The 24,219-nt window shown below is 43.6% G+C and overlaps 1 protein-coding gene across 1 annotated transcript in view; it reads right to left on the bottom strand.

Annotated features, from left to right (window-relative positions):
- LOC126187970 (voltage-dependent calcium channel subunit alpha-2/delta-3) overlaps positions 1 to 23,685 on the bottom strand; it is an 865,148-nt gene extending 841,463 nt beyond the window's left edge. Inside the window, exon 1 of the mRNA XM_049929356.1 lies at positions 23,614 to 23,685. The gene's annotated coding sequence lies outside the window, so the exon portion shown is untranslated. The remainder of the gene's footprint in view (positions 1 to 23,613) is intronic.
- Between the last annotated feature and the right edge of the window lie 534 nt (positions 23,686 to 24,219).

Below are 24,219 nucleotides of genomic sequence, written 5' to 3'. Positions count from 1 at the left end.
GAGATGTAATCCATGAGGACTCGCTGCAGATAGGCATGGAAAGGTATTGACGGCAGGAAGCAGGAAACAGAAACCAGTGGAAGAGGGGCTTGATAGCGTTAAGTATAGTAAGAAGCACTGTGCACAAACTGAAACTGAAACCGTATGATGTAATCGTAGAGCGTCGACTGACCGGCACAGATGTTCATTGTATGGATTCGCGAATTGCGATTAAGTGCAACCATCAGCTGTGGAATGGAATGACGACAATGAAAATTTGTGCCGGACGGGGCCTCGAACGTGGATTTCTCGGTTATCGCGAGCGGTCGCCTTTCCATTTGGCTTTCCGTGCATGACTCACTGCCGGACACAAACTTCCACACGGAGTCAACCATGCGTCTACAGATATTGTTACTCCACGTCAGTACAGCAGTTGGCTATTGTTGGCTGTGCACTATGGACAGGTTGCTCCTGAAAAGCTCTTCTTTTCTGATAATGCGTGGCAGTATTTATCAGCCTACCCGATTTCATAGAATGACGGGACAGTTCTGAAAATCCCTAACTTCGGATAGCCATGTCGGCAATATGACACAACCTTTTTTCAGAGAAATAACAGCCAACAAAAATACCTTCGTCTATTTCGTGCAGGTCAATGTGAGAACACACAACGCCAATGCTTCTATGACAACATTACGAGGGGTTTTTGTTGATGAGAACTACTATCTGCCTCATGTAGAATAGCAAACTAGGCTGTCATGTACCGTTTAAAACCACATTTCCTCTTTAAATCAAACTAATAGCAGTTAATCTTCCACGCAGACTATTCGTATTGAACCCATCTGTGTGTCTCACAAGATAAACCTCTGAGCGAACACTTGTCAATCTACAACATTTCTTCGTTCACGGTTTCAAAATTTTTATCAGCGATGCTGTCACATTTTAGCAGATAAATTTTACTAATTAACTGGTTCTATCAGTCCAAAAATTTCACATATTATCCTTGATACAAATCTGTCGATTTGAAATGACGAGCCCGATAAAAGTGTACTGCATGTGACATCTCATTATGTTGTACATCTTTTACCAGTAATCGTGATAACAGCGTGCAAGAGGAAATTACTAATGACGGGCTGAGTACCCGGCTATGTATTTATTTCAATGCTATTAGTCGATCTTCTCCGTCCCCTCTCTCTGTCCATCTCCTCTGATCTCCTCTCCATCCACATTCTTGCCTCCTTCTCTCCCCTCACCTCCCGCACTCACCATTCTCTGTCCACCTCCTCCTCCCCTCCGTCTGTCCATCTCCTCTCCTTCCTCTCTATGTCCGTCTCCTCTTCCCCCTTTGCCAGTACATCTACTCCTCTTCTGCTTCTCTGTCTCTTTCTTCTCCTCCTTTCTCTGTGTCGTACCTAAATAGGTTGCGAATAGAATTAGTATCAAAGTAGTAATAAATTCAAACGTCATGCGCGATGCGAAAGTTTTTCACACATCTCTGTGTTTATGTCGTTATATCTCCTGAACTGTGTGCCATACAGTGATATAATTTTGCAGGTATATTCAGTGCTGTATGTGAACATTATCTGCAACATGTGTCGTGAATACAATTTGTAGTAAAGAAGTAAAAAGACTGAAAGGTCATACCTGATGCAACAGTTTTACTGCATGGACAGCAGAAAGTAGTAAGCGATAAACTATTTTCATTTCATCTTTTGTGGGAATTGTGAGCGACAAAAATTTTGGTAAAGGTTTGAAACTATGTGTAAATTTTGTTGCAAATACTGAATAGTGTGCATAGTCGTTATACATTATACAACGTGTAAATTATCCAACAATAGTGCGGAAATATGGATTAAACACATTGAAGATTGTATAAGCCTTGTATTGAGAGTACTTTCAATAGTATCACGTAGCAAATATCAAACAAGAAAAGCGTTTTCACAAGTATGTCAAAGACTAAATGGATTTTTCAAAGAGTAAAGATTTTCCACTAATTCGTGTTCTACTCTTCGAATCAAAAAGTATCTAATACTCCGCAATTTCTAAAGTAGCCTATGTTCTTCCTCGAGTCTCAAAGTATTTCCTTACCAAATTTCACCGAAATAGGTTCAGCTGGTAAATAATAATAAATTTAAACATCATGCATGATGCGGCAGTTTTTCACGCATCTCATAGTTTACGACGTCATATACTGTATGATGAACTACGTGTCGTGCAATGATATAATTTTGCAGATACATTCAGTGGTATATGTGAACGCTCTCTGCAAAATGTGTTACGAATACAGTTTGTAGTAAAGAAGTAGTAAACTGCAACGTCACTCCTGAAGTGAAAATTAACGAAAATGTAGTAAGCGATAATCGTTTTTCCTTTCATCATTATGTGGGGGGTGTCAGCGAGAAAATGTTTCGTAGTGGTTCGAAAATATGTGTAAACATTTAGCAAGTCACTAAGTGGTCTCGTTCTCAAATACTGGATGAATCAACCGTGGGTATTCGCGAGTCTTGCTCTACACTACTTTTTCACCCCCATCCTTACCTGATAGGTAGGTTGTTCTTACCTGTACAGCGTTTCTTTCCAGACTGAAAGTGATATGTGTACAAAGTTTGGATGATATCTGTAAAGCGGTTTCGGAGAAGATGTGGAACATACTCGTGCATACATATACCCCTGAATACAAACATTTTTATAACATGTATGACGACCTGTTTTTGGTGATCTGGTGTTAATTGACTAAAGCCTACATGGTGCCACAAGCCATGCTCAAGTTATTTGCGAAAAGCCCATGAAAATTCGTTTAGTAGTTTTGGAGATTAACGTGTTCGAAGACGAACAGACAGCCACGACTGCTGTACAGATTTATTATTAATATAGACTATAATATTAACCAGCCAAGTTAGCCGAGGGCGCTAATGCGCTGCTTCCTGGGCTCGGATAGGCGCGCTGGCCCCGGATCGAATCCACCCGACGGATTAACGACGAGGACCGGTGTGCCGGCCAGCCAGGATGTGGTTTCTAGGCGGTTTTCCACAACCCACTAGGTGAATACTGGGCTGGTCCCCACGTTCCGCCTCAGTTACACGACTCGCAGACATTTGAAAACGTTCGCACTATTTCATGGCTTACACTAAACGCAGACAGCTGGGGCGCACTAATTCCGTACTGGAGGGCTACAGGGTGGCGACAGGAAGGGCATAAACCTATCGGTAAAATTTCTCTGTCGCTAACTTCGTCAGCTTGTCACACAAATTTATGACGAACGTATCTTTGTAGTGTAATCAATATATTAAAATATGACAATTAATACTGATTAATTTCAACTGATAAACAGTGAATATTGCTTTTAATGTTAGGTGATAATACCATAAATGTACGAATCGTTCATTTCGTAAACTATTTGTTATCCGCAAAAATACTTTTAAATTGCTGTGTATTGGTATGTAGTGTTTGCCAGCCGCAGTGGCCGATCGGTTCTAGGTGCCTCAGTCCGGAACCGCGCGACTGCTACGGTCGCAGGTTCGAATCCTGCCGTGGGCATGGATGTGTGTGATGTTCTTAGGTTAGTCAGGTTTAAGTAGTTCTATGTTCTATGGGACTGATGACCGCAGATGTTAAGTCCCATAGTGCTCAGAGCCATTTGAAACATTTTTGTGTAGTGTTTCACGAGATCATAATCGGTTACAGATATAATATTTTATTTTCTAAGCATTTTATTGCATAGCCCACCCCTGTAGCATCTGTTCCAAACGACCAAGGGCGTTCTAATCTTGATAGTGGAAAATATTATCACCGCGCCCAGGTATGGGATTCGCCGTTGACATATTCTGATTGTCATGTGCTATCTACCTTACCCTGCACAAAATGTTGCAGGAAAGATGATTGAAAACAAGTTCACTCCAAGGAGCACGCTTGGTATCCACCGTTCGAACGATACTTGAGTATTGTTTGTTAGTCTGGAACTTTAGCAAATAGAATAAATAGAGAAGGTTGACAGAAGAGAGACGCATTTTGTCATGAACTCATTAATTCAGAACGAGAGCATGATGGACACGGTCATATAACCTCAGTGGCAGCTGGCAGCCACTACAAAATAGTCATCGTGCGTCACGGCAAGGTTTACTGTTAAAATTTTGAGAATACACTTTGCAAGTAGAGTTTGCATCCTACACACATCTCATGAAATGTCCATGATAGGAAATTCAGAAAAATTCGAGATCATACGCAGGAGGAAGCTGAAGAAGTGTAGCTACTCTCTCGGGAACACCAAATCCAGCTTATTATGTGTAAGGACGGACGATAAATAAGAGTTATGAAGTATCTGGAGTGTACTGTCTGCTAGTTAGATAAAGGAAGAAAAAATCAGTATTGCATGAGTGCTCAACGACTCATATAAGCAGTTTAATAAACTGCGGCACCAGCCCTTCAAACAACTACCGGTTGTTCAATACAGTTTTCATACTCGATGACGCAATTAGAAGACGCTATCACATTAATTTATGCTGCATGCACATTTAAGGTAGGCTGTGTAACAGCTTATCGTCGAGTACAGTTGACAAAGATGGCTAATGAGTCTCTGTAAAATTGTGCAGAGAATTGAAGCCTGGCTGGACACAAGAAATTAGCTGTATCTTCCACCAATCATGCCGCAAAAGTGACAAAACACATTTGCATGAAAACTGGCTGTGAATGACCTAAAACTCACAGTGTAGAATTAATTTATGTCATATACGTGTCTGCAGATTTCGCACAGGTAGGTTCATACGCAAAATTGCGGTTAAGAAATCTGTGGCGCTTACTTAACTATTAACTCTTGCTCAATAATATTGGTCAGCATCTACCATACAATATAAGTACGACGACATTAGCCTTTCGTAAGAGAATCATGATATGAATTTTGACAGAGTTGTAGCGAAGAATGCCCTCTGAATACTCAATTTTGATGTTTACGGGTGGTCGAGTGATTTTCCTCTTCTCTGTAAATTGAAATACTAAGCGTTTTCGGGGATACTGAAATCCAGTGCTTTTTGCGAATCTGGCCGATTCCGCTAAGGTGATTTTGATCGCTGGAAATTATTGCGCACAGACTTTTGCTAAGTTTAGGTGTGCAGCAAAAGAAAAGGCAAGAGAAAAATCTTCGCCCATCAGGGAATAAACGATGCGATGGATGTAGCTGACGCTACACACTTGATTTCTTTGAGCGTACTTCCCACGCCACTGATCTTCTCACCAAAGTGTCACCATTCATTTCCAACTTTCAGAGAAGCGTTTGTAGGAAAACGGTCTGGTTATACGCTCTTCGGTACAATAGGTAGCAAAAAGAGACGAACTGCCGTTTCATTTATTTTTAATATTCTCATTATTTAACATGGGTGCTTCAAAAATGCACCTCCGTAATGGGTGACTCGGTGAGATGGAGAAAAAATTTAATTGCTTTTGCGGAAACGGATATTTTTTTCAAGTGATGTTTCAGAGACGCTGACGGCATAACGTAATAAACCTAAAACCGGAATATCGTAGCGCAAGTGTTCAAGTCCACATGTCCTTCCTAAAGACCTAATTCAGCGATAAGTTGTGATTAAAGTCAACGAACATATGGCACAGAGTGCTAGTTTAGTATTAAATGACCAAACTCAGTTTTTTCCGCTCTGGTAAGTCATACTTTATTTACAAATAAAACTAAATCCAAACTCCATCCGAACACGCTTCGGAAGACTCAACGGTACTGCCCGGCCGACGTATCATCCTCAGCCTATAGACGTCACTGTGTGTGAATAGGGAGGGGTATGAGATCAGTACACCGCTCTCCCGACCGCTGTTAGCTTTTGTGACCAGCGCCACTATTTCTTAATCAAGCACCTCCTCAATTGGCCTCACAAGAGCTGAGTGCACTCCGCTTCCCAACAGCGCTCGGCAGATGCGGATGGCCACCTACCCAATTGCTAGCCAAGTGCCATAATGGCACTTAACTTCGGTGATTTGACGTGAACCGGTGTTACCACTACTGCAAGGCCGTTGGCCTTACTAACAAGTACTAGACTGAAATTATAAATTCAGCTTTATTCTTCATCATTGTTAAATCTCCACATAAAAAATTTATTTCCTGCTTTAGTTATTGCAACTATCTGTGTGACACTTTCCTATGTGATGCCATCATTTTATTGTATCTTTTGTACCTTCTGTATAAACCACATCTCCGTAAGTCGCAAGTCATTTTATCTGTTTTTGCCAGATTCAGTTGTGAGGCGAAACTGGCCCCAAAAGACGAAAGTTAGTCAGTGACCAAATAAACATAATTTCTCAGAACATTAGGAAGTGTTTCCTGTTAAGTGCTAGCCTTTGCCCACCGTCGCCTTTTGGGGTTCCGCAACTCAGTGGTAAAAGCAGAACGCTCACACGATCACTCTGTAAAAACTTTGTTTCTCCTACCCAAGATGTCAAATATAACTGAAAACTATCAAAGGGTTCAAATGGCTCGGAGCACTATGGGACTTAACTACTGAGGTCATTAGTCCCACAGAACTCAAAACTACTTAAACCTAACTAACCTAAGGACATCACACATCCATGCCCGAGGCAGGATTCGAACCTGCGACCGTAGCGGTCTCGTGGTTCCGGACTGTAGCACCTAGAACCGCACGGCCACTCCGGCCGGCAACTGAAAACTATCGAAAGAAGTATAGCAAGTTTTAACACTCAAAGCAAAATGTTCTAGCCAAGTAAATTCAATAAGTTCAATGTTAGTTGGTAATCACAAAGATAACATTGTGCGCTTAATTCTGTCACTAACGGTAACTTTCGAATATACTTTTAACTGTGAGGTATAAAAACTAACAGCGCCATTTATTGGCTCTTTGGTGTAGGAAACTAACAGCGCCATTTATTCCTTCTTTGGTGTACTACGCCGTCATTAAGGTAAACATCCGAACTACTAAGCCGAGCAGACTCCTAAATCTTTGTATTACAGTACAATTTTTTTTCGTGATCGGATTTAGGTGAAGTAATGCCTATATGTTACACCGAGCCACGTTAAAGCTACCTGTGAAACCCGATGAAAATCTATCTAGTAGTCTTGGAGGTCAGCGTGTTCACATAGACAGACACGGAGGTTTTACAGTTTTCTTATTAACGTATTTTTAAATTATTTTCTTCAAGTAAATCAATAACCTGTCGTAACTTGAATCTCGTATTAATTGGTTCGTTTGCCGTATCACAATGGATAAGCAAACACCAGCGAAGGCGCCACACTTTCGAGGGGAGAAAAGGATGGCAAGAGTCCTTTTTTGAGCGATGTTTCGGCAATATCTCTGCTAATGACCAGTAACTTGATGAGCATGTTTGATACAGTATTTGGTGCATGTTTGACCACCTGTAGAACAAACGTGATCAATCATATGTACTGTAAAAACTGCTTGTGGTATGATCGTTTTTCAGTTACATAACTTAGGGCAAGAACAGCAAAACGCACATGGCTGAGCGTATGTGCCAAATTTGTGCAGGTTTGTGCAAGCAAACGTCAGCAGCGAGGCAGACTTTGTAGCAGCACCATATCGAGCGACCTGAGGCAAATCAGTCGCGAATTCCCGTAGCAGTTTATCCGAGTATATGAAAACCATCTCTGTCTCTGTAGAATTAAATCAAAAGCCTATCACTATCAGGCAAATGGGGATGTCATTTTCGAGCAGCAGTTGACCATGCTCCCGAAAAATATATCGTTATTAAAACTCAAGCGCCTTTTAGACTAATTACATGAGGGAAAAACTAGAATATAAATCCAGAGATAGTACAAATGAGGTAAGTACCCATCAGTAGTATAGATTCCTTTACAAATGTATTTGAGGTCTCCATAGTTCCTTCTGCCGGCCGCTGTGGCCGAGCAGTTCTAGGCACTTCAGTCTGGAACCGCGCGACCGCTACGGTCGCAGGTTCAAATCCTGCCTCGGGCATGGATGTGTGTGATGTCCTTAGGTTAGTTAGCTTTAAGTAGTTCAACGTCAAGGGGACTGATGACCTCAGATGTTAAGTCCCATAGTGCTTAGAGCCATCTGAATTTGAATAGTTCCTTGTAAATGTGAATCATCGCTGAGTTACTGTCAGTTTTTCGTGCTTGTGGTGTTGCAGCTTTACTCACGATTCTGTTGCGCTTTCTAATCAAAGGACTTACAAGTAACAGAGACGTTCCTTCGTTCATTATGACATAATTGTGTTAATCGCATACAACTGATTGGGTAAATGAGGGATTACATATTTCGTTTCGTTAACTTGTCTCGGCACCACTTATTGAAGGTACCAGGATTTTCTCAGGCAGTGGCGCAACATTAACATGGTATCTGCAACAAGACCTTGTCTCACTGGGGAACTTCATAACGACCCCAGTGCGGCCGATGTGGAGCAAAAGAGCAAAAGATCGCTCACCTGGCCGTGGTTTGCCCGCGATAATTGTTCAGGGTGCGTTACAAGGGAGCCACGACCTCACAACCGATGCAGTCGAATGTCTGGCGCACAGTGACCTGTGTTTGTGCAAAAACGTGCAATGTACAAAATAGATACCTGTTCCTTTAGTTTACATTTCCAATAGTTACTGTCATTTTTAATTTATTTGTCGCAATGTGTGTAAGTTCATTAGAATATTGTAACGGTGCTGCAGGATAGGTTGTGCTGAGAAACAGTAGTTAGGAAAAATATTCGATACGTTGTGCCTTTTCCAATATAATTATCATTGAAGTTAGCCAGTCAGGTCGTTGGTCAGGTTGTTGCGCGTGCAAATTCGAGTAGTGTGCCGGAGACAATGACGTCAAACGCGTTCTTCGGCTGTTGCACGTGCTAGCAGACGGCAAAAAACCAACCAGAAATTGTCACCACTGATGATGCTTTACTTCAATAAAGCGAAATACGACTGAAGAGGAAAACACACATTTTCTTGTAGATGTAACGACGGAACAAAAATACCCTCAGGATTTGCAAAGCAACTACTGACATTATGGCCACACAACGTGGAAATGCTCGATCTAATGGGCACGTAAAATGCCGCTATAAAAACCTTTCCCTCGTAACAGGAAACAAACCAACGGTTTCCATTGGCTCTGGGCGTCGCAACAAAAGCGCTGAGTCGTATTTGTTTAGGTTGACTCCAGCTACACACTGCAAAAACTGAATTGTAAATATCCGGCGAAACACCATAGAAAATTCGCTTGACGACCCATAGGACGGAACCCATATATATTTACGTTCACAGTCGGTTTTTATTTTAACGTACGTTTGCATCACTAACAGATAGCCGGGCAAAGTTGGTTGGTTGGTTGTTTGGGGAAGTAGACCAGACAGCGTGGTCATCGGTCTCATCGAATTAGGGAAGGATGGGGAAGGAAGTCGGCCGTGCCCTTTCAGAGGAACCATCCCGGCATTTGCCTGGAGTGATTTAGGGAAATCACGGAAAACCTAAATCAGGATGGCCGGACGCGGGATTGAACCGTCGTCCTCCCGAATGCGAGTCCAGTGTCTAACCACTGCGCCACCTTGCTCGGTGGCCGGGTAAAGATAGTGTATTGTCGTCATCAGGTACCAACGTATCTGCAACGCAGGATGATGCTAATAGAAGCGTGACTGGTGTATGTGAGTCGAAGAGGTTTGTACATACACGTACAGAATAGTTGAACATTTATAGTTTTCATACTTACAGTCATGCATGTGACTACCTTATTCAACCTCTAAAACACTCTGAACACCTGCTTGATAGCATGTTGATCCACCTTTGGAACGCAATACAGCAGCGATTCTCGTGGCATGGATTTCACAAGTCTTATTAGATTTCTAGAGGTATGCGAAATCAGATGTCTGCACACAGGCCACACAGTTCTCATACAGGGGGTTTGTGGGAGCAGCCAGCGCGAGTCTGGCCTTGTGACATAGAGAGCTATCCTGCTGAAAGATGCCGTCGCCGTCAGTGAAAACATGTAGCCTGAAAGGATGCAGATGGTACGCAATAATGTTCACGATGCACAGCTGTCATGTCGCCTTTGATTACTATCACAGATTCTTTGGAACCCCAGATGAATGTCCCATTTAGAATAAGTAGGGGAAAGAGGCCCATAATGAGACACTAAAATGTAAACTGTCTTTTATATCTCATGTAGGATAATTAAAATTAAAAAGAATTTTACCTTAGACAGACATTTGTAGAATAGGATGTGCGTAAAGAATTCAATATAAAATAATTAGTTTCTCTATGAATTCACAGTTTAAAAAATGTTGTAAACTTGTCATTTTGGCTACCCAATGGGGCAAAATTACACACCAGTTCTCTTAACAGCATTATTCCTTTATTTTTACTGTTGAATCGTTTGTTTAAGAATAAATTATAACTTAAACATGTATTATACCTTGAATAAGTGTAAGAACTGTAACCCTAACAAATTAAAACCTTGCATTCATAAAATATACCTAAATTTATGGCAAATTATTTCCAGAAACTTAGAATCTTAGAATTCCATTACAAAAAGTAGTATCTGTTGTTGCTAGTTACTGTATTACTTTCTAATAGCAGTTTTTGCACTGAAGCGCCAAATAAACTGGAATAGGCATGCGTATTCAAAGACAGAGATTTGTAAACAGGCAGAATACGGCGCTGTAGTCGGCAACGCCTATAAAAGACAACAAGTGCCTGGTGCACCTGTTAGATCGCTTACTGCTGCTACAATGACACGTGATCAAGATTTAAGTGAGTTTGAACGTGGTGTCATAGTCGCACGAGCGATGGGGCACAGCATTTCCAAGGTAGCGATGAAGTGGCAATTTTCCCGTACGACGTTTTCATGAGTGCACCGTGAGTACGAGGAATCCGGTAAACATCAAATCTCCAATATCGCTGCGGCTGGAAAAAGATCTTGCAAGAACGGGACGAACGATGACTGAAGAGAATCAAAATGTTTCAAATGGCTCTGAGCACTATGGGACTTAACATCTGAGGTTATCAGTCCCCTAGAACTAAGAACTACTTAAACCTAACTAACCTAAGGACATTACACACAGCCATGCCCGACGCTGGATTCGAACCCGCGACCGTAGCAGTCGCTCGGTTCCGGACTGTGAAGATAATCGTTCAACGTGACAGACGTGCAACACTTCCGCATATTTCTGCACACTTCAATGCTGGGCCATCAGTAAGTGTCAGCGTGCGAACCATTCAACGAAACATCATCGATATTGGTTTTCGGAGGCGAAGGCGGACTCGTGTAGCCTTGATGACTGCGCGGCACGAAGCTTTACGCCTCTCCTGAGCCCGTCAACACGGACATTGGACTGTTGGACGTGTACGGGTATGCAGACAACCTCATGAATCCATGGACCCGCTGTAACCATAACTGATGATGTCGTTGGGTCAACATGGGCCCATGTAGGGATGGTCTGCTGGAGGCGCCACGTTCAGCAACATGGACTGGATAGTGTGCTTGCGCCTCAACCAGAATTGTACTCCATAATGCGATCATTACGGATCGCCTGTATTCTGCGTTCAAGGATCAGTTCATGTCCTATGACAAGGAGGCGGACGTCCAATTCCTTGTCAGCTTCTCATGGTTTCATCGCCCTTCAGCCACTTTGCATTTGTGGTCACGACAGTAGGACGCGAACAGCGGACCAGCTTCGCCGTTTCCGTCATGCTCGTTCCCAGGCCCTTTGTCAGTGGCTTTCCCCATTTGCGCCCCGTAACGTGGCTAGAATGATTCCACATTCGATCTGCTCCACTTATATACGAGGCGTGTTTTTTTAAGTAAGGTCCGTTTTGTTGTAGACACTAGTAGTTCGCTTGCATACCGCAACGAACGCGTGCGTCGTGTACCGGCATGCCTCGAGAACAGCTCTGCTCAGTTTCAGCTCTGTAGCTAACGTGTACGGTTCTGTTCTGTGCTTTCAAAATGTTTAAGACTATCAAATCGCCCACCGCGTTTGAGGTTCGCTCAGTGATACGGTTTTTGTCAGCAAGGAAACTGTCTGCTGTAGAAATTCATCGACAGATTTGCGAAGTGTACAGTGAATCTGTTATGAGTGAAAGCAATGTGTGTAGGTGGGTACGAGAATTCAAAGATGGTCATGACACCGTCCATGATGAGAACCTCTCCGGTCGCCCTTCTTTGATTACAGATGATTTGGTGGCTTCAGTTGAAGCGAGGATTCGTGAGAACAGGCGCTTTACAATAACAAGTCCCTCAAAAGGATTTCCTGGCGTGTCGAGATCAGTGCTTTACAACATTGTTTCTGAGCATCTAAAGTTTAGGAGGCTCAGCTCCCGTTGAGTCCCAAAACTCCTAACAGAGGACCACAAAAACCAAACATTTGATTGTGCGAGCAAGTTCTTGACTCGTTATCACGAAGAAGGTGACGGCTTCTTGAGTCAGATCGTAACTGGAGACGAAACATGGGTATCGCACATCACGCCCGAAAAGAAACAACACAGCATGGAATGGGGACACACACACTCGCCTGTAAAGGTGAAGGCCAAACAGACTCTGTCCCAGCGCAAAATCATGTCGTCGGTGTTTTGGGATAGGCATGGTGTTTTGTTGGTCGACTTCATGCAACGAGGAACCACTATCAATGCAGAAGCATACTGTCAATCCCTTAGAAAGCTACGCAAAGCAATTCAAAATAAAAGAAGCGCCATGCTGACAAAGGGAATTGTCCTCTCCATGACAATGGTTGGTTGGTTTTTTCGGGTAAGGAGACCAGACAGAGAGGTCATCGGTCTCATCGGATTAGGGAAGGACGGGGAAGGAAGTCGGCCGTGCCCTTTGAAAGGAACCATCCCGGCATTTGCCTGGAGCGATTTAGGGAAATCACGGAAAACCTAAATCAGGATGGCCGGACGCGGGATTGAACCGTCGTCCTCCCGAATGCGAGTCCAGTGTCTAACCACTGCGCCACCTCGCTCGGTCCATGACAATGCAAGACCGCAGACTGCAGGTCAGACCCGCGATTTATTAGACAGTTTTGCCTGGGAAGTTTTAGACCACCCACCCTACAGTCCTGATCTTGCGCCGAGCGATTACCATCTGTTCCTCCACCTCAAACAACATGTCAGCGGCAACCGTTACAATGACGACGACGCCCTGAAAACGGCTGTGAACTCTTGGTTATCGGAGCAGGCGGCCAGTTTTTATGAAGAGGGTGTTTTAAAATTGGTTGACAGGTATGATACGTGTTTGAACAAACTTGCCAACTATGACGAAAAATAGAGTGAAGTATGTAATTTCTGAAAATAAATTTACTTTTTTGAAATAACCTTTCGTTGTGTACTTATGTTCAAACAGACCTTACTTAAAAAACACGCCTCGTACTTTACTTGCTGTATAACGTATCCGCAATGGCAGCACGCGGCATTCAGTGTCGCCTTGGGCAGTGATCATAATGCTTCAGTCTATCGGTGTGTGAGATTAATTCTGTTGAACTGCAGTTCGACGCTGCACTTCTCGCAATTCGTACTCGCTTTCGTTTCACTGTACATTACCAGAATAATTCATTCATGCATGTAAGCTTTCCTGTGGTGACTGTGAGGCGGCAAGACACTGAACCACTTGAGCATCTCTGCTGTCTTCATTGTCCAGAGACCACCATTTATCTGCATCTGCTTACTCCGGAAGCCGTCTGTATGCTCTGTCATGGTGGGTACTAGTCAATTGGTATCATGTTCCCCCCCTTCTGAGTACAGTCGTGGGCAGCGAGCAGGAAGGCAGACGAACAGCATGCCTTCATATACCCAGAATATATGCAGTATTACTGCCGTGGTCTTGTTGCGAGACATATGCGGGAAGGAATAATGTTATGTGAATGTGTGGTATCTGTTCTTTTGGACATGTCTGGAAGAACAGACACCACTCTTTATTTATATATTTGATACACCTCTATGGTATATGCATCCACACCAGTCAGTGTAGTTGCACATTTATGTTCGACCTCCAGTGGGAATCTAAAATTAGAGAGCAAGGAGACATGGCTGGAGATTACAGTTAAGTGGTGGCTCTACGTGGGAATGTGGGTCGGCCGGGTGTCGGCCCGAGATAATCCGCGCATTTGCTATGAACACTGTGTCTGGGTGCCGCAGTGGTTAATCCGACTGCCTCGTAAGCCAGAGATCCCATTTTCGAATCCTCGAATCCGAGTGCGGCACATACTTTCAGTAGCTGTTGCTGATTCCACTTAAAGTCCCGATGCAGCTAATATGATCAGTTCCTTCCTCTTCCTTTCTTTTCTCTCCTCTCCACCTTCGATTTACATAATAAAGGAATAAAAACTTCTTGACGTATTCTGAATTTAATGTTCTGGGATATTCAAAAGTGGGTCTGTACATGGTCTGCTTTATAAGTGAGGTACACTTTCCTAGAATTCTCCCAATAAAGCGAAGTCTACCAGTCACTAATTTTACAACCGACCTGCAATGCTAGTTTCATTTGATCTCAATTCATATACAGGATGGTATTATAGATCTGAATGAAAGACGCAAAGTAGAGGGCAATGAAATAAGAAAATAGTTTTAGCAAACATACGTCTGGAATCCAATGGTGTCCCGGATACGACGTATTACGACTGAATACATGAAAATACCCCCGATGATGCAAACAGCAGATATCCACAAACACATTAAACTGAGTGATCACATGGCCGCCATTCACGTGAAGGCAGGCATCAGCACGCCCTCTATCGACATGTTCAGACATCCCAGGCGTTTTCTCAATGCATCGACAAACATTCACAATGTATTTCCGGAGGTTACTGACACTGTCGAGAGGGCTGGAACATACCAAAACTTTTAAATATACCTAGACAAAAACAATTTACAATGGGTTCAAGATGAGGATCTGGGAGGCCACGGTATTGGCGAACAATGGCCGTGACACTTGTCGAAACGATAGCCGTGGTGGCCGAGCGGTTCTAGGCGCTTCAGTCCGGAACCGCGTGAGTGCTACGGTCGCAGGCTCGAATCCTGCGTCGGGCATGGATGTGTGTGATGTCCTTAGGTTAGTTAGGTTTAAGTAGTTCTAAGTTCTAGAGGACTGATGACCTCAGATGTTATGTCCCATAGTGCTCAGAGCCATTTGAACCATTTGAACTTGTCGAAACGCTTTCTACAAGTACTTACACATCCGGAATGATAATAGTATCAGATGAGGGCAGTTTATCGTTATGTAATTTATGCCTCACTTGCGGTGTTTTGATATAAATGTAGTCTTAGACATTATCAATGTTGTTACATTGGCATGAGTGCAGTTATTCCCGGGTCTATGTTTATTAGGGTTGATCGTTTGTTTCTTTGTCCTCTGCCCGCCCCTTTCGTTTGTGCTCATTATAGTCAAACAACTTGTATACTACTGACGCTGTATTTGAACATGACGGGATTTTATTTCCCTCTCATTTGTATTAGCTTACATATTTCCACATTCAGAGAAAGCTGCTATTCATCATGCCAAATAGAAATTCTTTCCGGCTCATGTTGCAACTTCTTACAATCAGTTAACGACGACTGCTGTTGTAAAACTGCCGTAGGCTACGGTAGTCTATGGCACACTACGGTAATTTTCCTACTACCTTTGGTCAGTTAAGATCGCAACCACGTTACCTGTACGTTAGGTGGGCTGCAGATCTATCGGGCGTTACCTCATTTCGAGCGCTTTGTTTGCGTATGCGATCAGTCTCCTACTAGACTCCCCCAGAAAGCGGAAGCGTTGAGCCGTCTAATGGTTCAAATGGCTCTGAGCACTATGGGCTTAACATCTGTGGTCATCAGTCCCCTAGAACTTAGAACTACTTGAACCTAACTAACCTAAGGACATCACACACATCCATGCCCGAGGCAGGATTCGAACCTGCGACCGTAGCAGTCGCGCGGTTCAGGACTGCGCGCCTAGAACCGCTAACCCACCGCGGCCGGCTGAGCCGTCTAGAAACAGAGAAGATATATAAGGGGCCACGTAACCTGAGGAACATTTTTGTTCTACATGGTTATCCAGCTACCCGTTACTTAAAAATAAACAATATTTATAACAAAATGGGAATGGTCCATTTTTAATTCGGGTTTTGTTCGAAAATTGTTGATGCGCAACGTGAAACAGATGGATGTTGCAAAAATAAAAAAATAAAAGAACAGATTTATCATATAGCGCTAGAAAACGCAATTTCCTCAAAACAAAAGTTAAAATTAAAGACAGGAAAAAAACACAAAGAAAACGTATCAAACATCGCTTCAATATTTCCTCGAGCTTATATAAGACAATTTTCTGTTATTGTTGAGCAACTTTCGCACTTATCTTTAAATATAAAAGGCAATGTTCTGACTGACTGGCTCACTCACCATCGCCCTGCCCAAACCACTCAGGAGAGAAACAGGAAATTTCGAGAAGGTGTGGATCTTGTACTGTACGCGTCGTTCAAAAAGGGCTTTTTCGAAATTCCAACCCGAAGGGGTGAAATAGGGGAAGGAGGTTTTTTAAAAAAAATGTCGCTATTAAGGCCATTTTGATGCTAGACCAACGAAAATTAGTATTCGGTTTCTTGGTCAGAAATAAAGAAATACCTGTTTCAGTATTTTTCGAAATTTAACCCCATTGGGGGTAAAATAGTGGGTAAAAGCGTTTTTTTTCGAATATGTAATTATTAAAGAACTACTAAAGTATTTTTAAAGCTACATCTATGAATAATGGTATTTGTCTTCTCGCCTACAAATAAAAAAATCTATGTTTCAGTGATTTTAGAAAATGAACACCTAAGGGAGTTAAATACGTGATGAGACCTTTTATGACAATATTTTATTACAAATGCATGTTTGAAGCAAAATCTATGAAAATTTAAATTTGGCTTCTCAACTAGTAATAAAAAATTATGTGTTTCACTGTTTCTGGAAACTCAACCCCTAAGGGAGTTTAAAAGTTTAGAAAGTATTCTGTAACTGGAGCACAGCGATCAGTATAAAATGCTAAAAATGAAATAAAAACAGTCTCGATCGCGTTTTCTGAATTTTTATTTGATAGCAATCGGTTACGCCCCCTTTCCTTAGACCATCTTGAGGCTTTTGAACGCCATTATGGCTGCTGGTTGCGGCGGATGGAGCGAAATACCTAGAAATGAGATTGTCAACCTTACTTCTGAGGATCTCCCAAGATGGTCCGAACGGCCGAAACCAGTTGCTAACAAATAAAACATCTGAAACCGTGATCGAGACTGTTTTTATTTGATTTTTACCTTAATGGGGTGCAACAGGGAGTGAAAAGTTTTAAGAAAATATTTCTTTACAACATAAAAATTTTTAAAGGTAAACTTATGAAAACTGATAAGTCATTTCTCGGTTAGATATAAAGATATATTTGTTAAAGGATGAAAGTACAAATTAAAATATCTCCACAAGAACCCAAAAAGCATGATTAACAAAAACTTCGGACTCAGCTAAGAGAATCGCTTTTTGGTCAGAAGTACCTTCGGAAAAGACAATGCTTATACGGCATTAATTAGCGAGAAAAGCTTAGGAAGTGTTTCACCTTGTAAACAACATACAAATTCCATTAAATGAAAACAAAAAAAAACTCTGCAGGCCATACAATCTATGCGAGCGAAGAAGTTGGTGCTAAGCCAGTCAAGAATAACAGGAAACTCTTGCCTTTGATCATGATGAAGAAAGTTCTCTTCAGTACAAAATAACAGCAATAGTTTACAGATTTTTTGTGTTTGCGCGTCTAAACTGTAGTTGCATAAAATGTAATTGCTTTGGTTACATAAAAGCTCAGAAGGTACGCGAGCAGCTAATTTTTATTACTTAAAAAATGCAGTTTGTATTTTGTTGGCTTATAAAATACGCAGCGGAGTAACATCGAACGATGTGCAGTTCTAATTATGTGCAAAACAAACAGATTAACAAACAAAAAACAATGAGAAGTCTTCGGCTCCCTGTTTCTCCTCTACACATTCATTTATGCTTCTTTCCTTACTGATACTGTCAATACTACCAGTATTCCTACCGTTCATTTCGTCATTTATGTACTCCCAAAACCGTAGTTTTGGCAGAGCGCAACTCTAGCTACACATTCCCTGTACTGTAGCGTCAACGACAAACAGTCGTTGCCTGCTGCTCACCCTACACAGCCTCATTACTAGTGAACCATGGCTGTCACAAATATCTGTTCCGTTACCCAAAAAAAAAAAAAAAAAAAAAAAAAAAAAGGGTGGGGAAGGGCACGTGGGTTTTGGGATAAGGGTGCGACACACGAGAAGACCGTGTCAGGTGACCCAGTGTTTGTGCAGTGTAGAGACAGAGGCAGGGGCCGGAAGCGGGAGGCGGCGTCGGCGTCGGCCCGTGGAGCACCGCTCGAGGGCGCCAGCGGCGTCAATCAATGCGCGCCACACCGCTGGCGCCACGGAGCTGGCGCCACCGACAGCGCCCCGCCGGGCTCGACGCTCGGGGCGCGGGCGTGCTTTCCAGCCCAAAGCGGCAAACGTTCAGCAAGTCACAGCCGCCGATCGACTTCCTCTGGCGCTGTGGCCACTGCCGCAGGTTCGTAGGGGACTGCACACAGCCACGGTCTAAAAGGCCGGGGAAACGGCTCCCATATCTTTGCCGAGATAGGGCAGAAAACGGATTCTCAACTCGACCTATAGTCACTACTCTTGTATCCATGAAAGGAGGAATAAGAACAACAACTGCGTTGTCGCTGTGTTTATAGATACGCAGTTCACTAAAGTCATTCTCAATGGAGAGAAGTCTTCCGAAGTAAGCGTAATTGCAGGTGTGCCGCAGGGAGTGCCGTAGGAATGTTGCTATTCACAATATGTATATAAGACCTTGTGGATAACATCGGAATTTCACTGAAGCTTTTTGCGGATGATGCTCCAGTATATTGAGAGGTTGTAACAATGGAAAATTGTACTGAAATGTAGGAGGATCTGCAACGAACTGACGCATGGTGCAGGGAAAGGCAGTTGAATCTCAATTTAGACAAGTGTAATGTGTTGCGAATACATAGAAAGGAAGATCCTTTATCATTTAGCTACAATATAGCAGGTCAGGAACTGGAAGCAGTTAATTCCATAAACTGTCAGGGAGTAGGCCTTAGGAGTGATTTAAAATGGAATGACCATATAAAATTAATCGTCGGTAAAGCAGATGTCACAGTGAGATTCTTTGGAGGAATCCTAAGGAAATGCAGCCCGAAAACAAAGGAAGTAGGTTACAGTACTCTTGTTCACCCACTGCTTGAATACTGCTCAGCGGTGAGGGATCCGTACCAGATAGGGTTGATAGAAGATATGGAGAAGATCCAACGGAGAGCAGCGCGCTTCGTTACAGGGTCATTTAGTAATCGCGAAAGCGTTACGGAGATGATAGGTAAACTCCAGTGGAAGACTCTGCAGGAGAGACGGTCAATAGGTCAATAGCTCGGTACGGACTTTTGTTGAAGTTTCGAGAACATACCTTCACCGAGGAGTCAGGCAGTATATTGCTCCCTCCTACGCATATCTCGCGAAGAGACCATGAGGATAACATCAGAGAGATCAGAGCCCACACAGAGGCATACCGACGATATTTCTTTCCACGAACAATACGAGACTGGAATAGAAGGGAGAACCGATAGAGGTACTCAAGGTACCCTCCGCCACACGCCGTCAGGTGGCTTGCGGAGTATGCATGTAGATGTAGATGTATCACAAATCACACTTCTGCTACTGAAAAACTTCACAAATCTCTAATTTTTGAGAACACATCTGGTGGAGAAAGAGCGGCTTGGCTAAAAGTAATTTAAAAATGTATTAGAAAGGAACCCGACCGCACTAAAACATTTGTTTACAATAGTTGACAGTTTCGGTCGAATGTGATCATCCTTCAGACAATTTATACCGTGATGATAAGCGTTGGCGGTGGACGGAGTGACGTTCGTGGAGTTATGACACCTGTGCTGTTCACCGCCACAGCCTACCTCATGCAATAAATGGTCTGAAGATGGTCACATTCTGATACAAACTTATTATCACTGTAAATAAGTGTTTTTAAAATTAGCTAATCTAGCGTGTAAATAAGGCAGCGCGAATTGGACACAATTCATTGCAGCATCGCATGTAACGATCGTGATATCAATAAAAAAAATTAAATACTGACAAAAAAAGAATGCGAGAAATCGATATACGTCGATGAAAAGTGAAAAAAGAGCCCGACGCAAAATCGATATGCATTGTAATTTGAAAGACTCTTTTTTTCCCTGTATTTTATAACCTGTGACCTTGAAACTATAGGCGTCTTCCCAGTGCTGTGTGTTCAACTTTTGTGCCATAACGCTATGGATCAATGCATCGCTAAACCGAGTTTCACGTGAATAAATTTTTCATTCCAGAATGAATTTTCGCTCTGCAGCGGAGTGTGCGCTTATCTGATACTTTCTGCCAGATTAAAATTGTGTACTGGAGCAGGCGTCAAACCTAGGAACTTAGCCTTTCGCGGCCGGGTTCTTGGGCGACCGTACTGGTGAACAAAAGAAATGAGCATGAACTTGCCCGTGAAAGGTAAAGGTTGTAGGTTCAAGGCCCAGTACGACAAACACTTTTAATATCCCAGGAAGTTTCAAATGTTTTCTTCTTCACAGACCAACAATCACTTCTAGTGAATCCTAACAGTTTTCAATTAAAACAGGTTACCTCCCTGAATAGGATTTCCTGTCACACAGTTTATCTCACTGGTCTCAATGTACAACACTCAATACGCCAGAACGGACACGAGACGCCACAATTCGAGCTACGCTCGAGTAAATGCCTTTTAAAGGCATGTGACCTTACAGGTATATAAACAAAGAATACTCCGGCAATTATATGGTTAGTATTCCATTTCCCCTAATACATCAGGAAATACATGCCGATAGAGACGAGATGTATCGCTAAACTATTGTACCATAAGAATAATGTTACATGGCCTAGACAGGGAAATTTACTGTTCGTCTAAAGTGCCGGACGCACTCATGAAACTTCAAACAGTATCGTATGATGCCAATTCCGTGTATTTCCGGACGGAAACCGTTACAGCCTGTAGTCGTCACATGCGGCATTCAAAGAATATTTCATAGCTCCTACAGCGAGTAATTCTTACGTGTTATTCCAGTCACTTGGACTTAGAAGAGAAAGGCGCTATTGATTGTCACATATGCTACACTTTTCCTCGTTTATCACCCAACCGTTATCGATCTAGAGCGCTCTTTCAAGTTTGTGGATGCGTGCTCTTAGCGTATGGAGTGGAATAAATGCCTGCGCTTTCGTGTCTCAGATCTAGTTGCTATTACCGCCATTGTGTAGTGTTTTCTTGATGGGAGTAGAACGCCGCTCGTCCAACCTCGGAAAGACAGTTAAGGAGTTACTTGTGTGAAAAGACACAGCCCCGCCTCACAGTGACTGCGACATTCGCCTCATTACTGACCTCCCACTGTGCCTTTAGCAAAACATTAGGGAACGTCCGATCTGCCCCGCCTGATTCCCTGCATCTTTCCAGAGCTCACTTCATGGAACAAACCGTGTTTTCTTGAAGATGGCTCAGCAACGTAAATGGCAAATTTCCAGCGTGTATTCGTCGACGGCTTAGTAGCTTCCGTGGTAGTGACTCATACTACGTAATCGGAAAAGTCATGCGCATCTAGATCAACATTTATGCCCCGTACGCCTGACTGCGCGTGCGTCGTGTATCACTACCACTTTCGCCTCTCTCCTCCACCATTCACGAATGATCCACGGAAGAAAAGAAAAAAGAAACATGACTTTTGGTAATCCTCTGTGTAATCTCAAAATTCGCTGATTTTACAGTCAAAATAATGTATCTGTGGGAGGATGAATTACATTGCTTGACTCTTGTCGGAACGAGCGCTTACGTAATGCACAGTAGCAAGCCTCTCCGTAAAGTGCAACGCGCTGCTCTGGCCAGCTATTGTAATTAATTTTCCCCGCCTTTACTCTAAATCAATCCAGCGAATACCGTTACGGTTTCTTCGGTGGGTAACGGCCCATTGCCTTTCGGCTTTATTGTCCGGACTGCGTCTCTGATGGAATCATTACTCGAAGACAAAGGGTTTGAGGAGGAAAGTGTTGCAAACCACGCGGCGAAGTATCCCTACCTGTGTTACAGCCGGAATAGTGTGTCACGGAATTATATCAAAAATATAATACGTACCGTAGCAACTTCAGTAAAAAGTCTTGATCGCAGTGATCATTTTTACTTCTTTACTGGTTTCGGCGATTAACAGAACATCTTCAGATCTTTACTATTATAGTTACATCTGTACTGTGTCAATCTCTCTTTGTTAATGAAATACAGAACTGTGAAACGCTTTGTAAGACGACGCTCGTCGATAGATTAATTTTGTTACAGATTTTCAGTAAGAGTGGATTTCAGATCCCATTCTGGCGATGCAGATTTCAATTTTCTGTGATTTCCTAAATCGTTCAATAGAAATCCACGACTGTTATTTTGAAAAGGTCATGGTCGAATTCCCGCCCACCTTTTTCCACTCCGTACTTGCACTTCGCTCTCCGTTGAGTCCGTCGTGGACGGTATGTTAAGTAGAGTCATCCTTCCGTTATACGATGGGGAACGATATCTAAACACAACCAACTTCCTGTATTTCTACCATTTCAAAAATTTCAGACAGTGATTTTTGCTCCTGACAGATAAATCTGAAGATGTGTCTATACCGCTGTGAAAGCGGTAGTTGCGAATAAAGCACCTTCATGTATCTAAGCGGCTTTTGAGAACACCTCATCATTCTTGACTTTTTAATTTTTATAATTTTTTTGGACGGTTATTGAGTACTGAGTTTTGTTATTACAACGGTATGTGAGCATACCAAAAGTTTAAACGAGCTATGAAATAAAAATAATCACTGCAAATTAAGACTGTTTAGAAATCTAATAAGTGCAATCCATAAACTGATGACACTTACTGGGACATTAAAATTGTTTGCCGTACCAGGAATCTAACCCAGTGCCTTCGTGTTCTACAACCAATTCTCTCACTGACTGAGATATCCAGGCAGGCCTCACAGCCAATCCACACAGCTTTGCTACTATCAGTACTGCTCCCCTACTTTCCAAACTTCACAGAAGTTCTCCTACATATCTTGCGAGACTAGCAATCCTGGAAGAAAGGACATTGCCTGTGGGCGCATGTCGTGAGTCGTGCCCGGATAGTCCGTCGGTAAGAGCACTACCCACGATACGCAAAAGTTCCTGGTTCGAATCCCGGTCCAGCACGCGGTTTCAAATTGCCAAGAAGTTTCAAAACATCGCACACTCCGCTGCAGAATTCTTCAATAGGCATGATGTCGACCATCGCGAAGAGTGAGCAATGTAAGAGCTGATCACTTGGTTAGGGATGTGAAAATGTCCAGGGTCCGAGTCGGAAGCTGGGCAGTGGCCAGTGGATAAGGAGGGCATGAGGGCCACTGGTTGCACAGTAGACGCCTCCCTCTGGAATGTATCGCCGGCAGCGGCGCGGCGGCTGCTGCTCGCTTGCCGCAGCGCGGAAGCCCCCGTGTGGCGCCAGCAGCGGCCGCCGCCGCCGCTGCCGCCCCCGGCAAGATGGCCGACGGCGGCGAAGCTAGGCGCGGCGCGGCGCTGGAGGCGGCTGGCTTGGCTTACTCGTTGTGCGGGATGTCCTCGTCCTGCTCGAGGGAGGTCCGCGCGAGCACGGCGAGCACGAGCAGCAGCGCGGGCGCCGGGGAGCGCGCGGCCGCCATGGCGCGAGACGCGGAGAGCGGCGGCGGGGGCGGCGGGGGCGGAGGCGGAGGCGGTGGCGGCGGGGGCGGCAACGGGCTGCCGGCGTGACGTGCTCTGCGCGGGGGCCGCCGCTCGACTGGCGCTGCCGCCGCCGCCCGGGACCGCCGCCGCCGCCGCCACCGCCAGCCAGCCTCCGCTCGCGCGCATGCGCAAGGGCGCCCCTTCCCACACTCTTCCTCTATTGTCATTTTACTCCATTTCTTCACTTATCCTTCCATTTACATTTACATCTGCACGCCGTAAATCACTGCCCCCGTGCGTGGCAGAAGGTACTGGCCGCCGATATTCTTCACTGCTTGTTCTGTTTCAGTGGCTATTCCGGGGGTGAAAAGAGAGAATGTCCGTTGTCTAACTACGCCCTCTTATTTCTCTTGCAAACACAACCGCTTCCCAGAGAAAAACACATTGTCATTAGACGTTTGAGGTCCACTACGTAAGTGGATTGTGCGTGCAAGGACGCGTGGGTTT

The sequence above is a fragment of the Schistocerca cancellata genome, chromosome 5 (genome assembly GCF_023864275.1).
Source record: "Schistocerca cancellata isolate TAMUIC-IGC-003103 chromosome 5, iqSchCanc2.1, whole genome shotgun sequence".
Taxonomy (NCBI): domain Eukaryota; kingdom Metazoa; phylum Arthropoda; class Insecta; order Orthoptera; family Acrididae; genus Schistocerca; species Schistocerca cancellata.
Note: the sequence above shows the minus strand (reverse complement) of the source record. Positions and strands in the feature narration are given on the sequence as shown.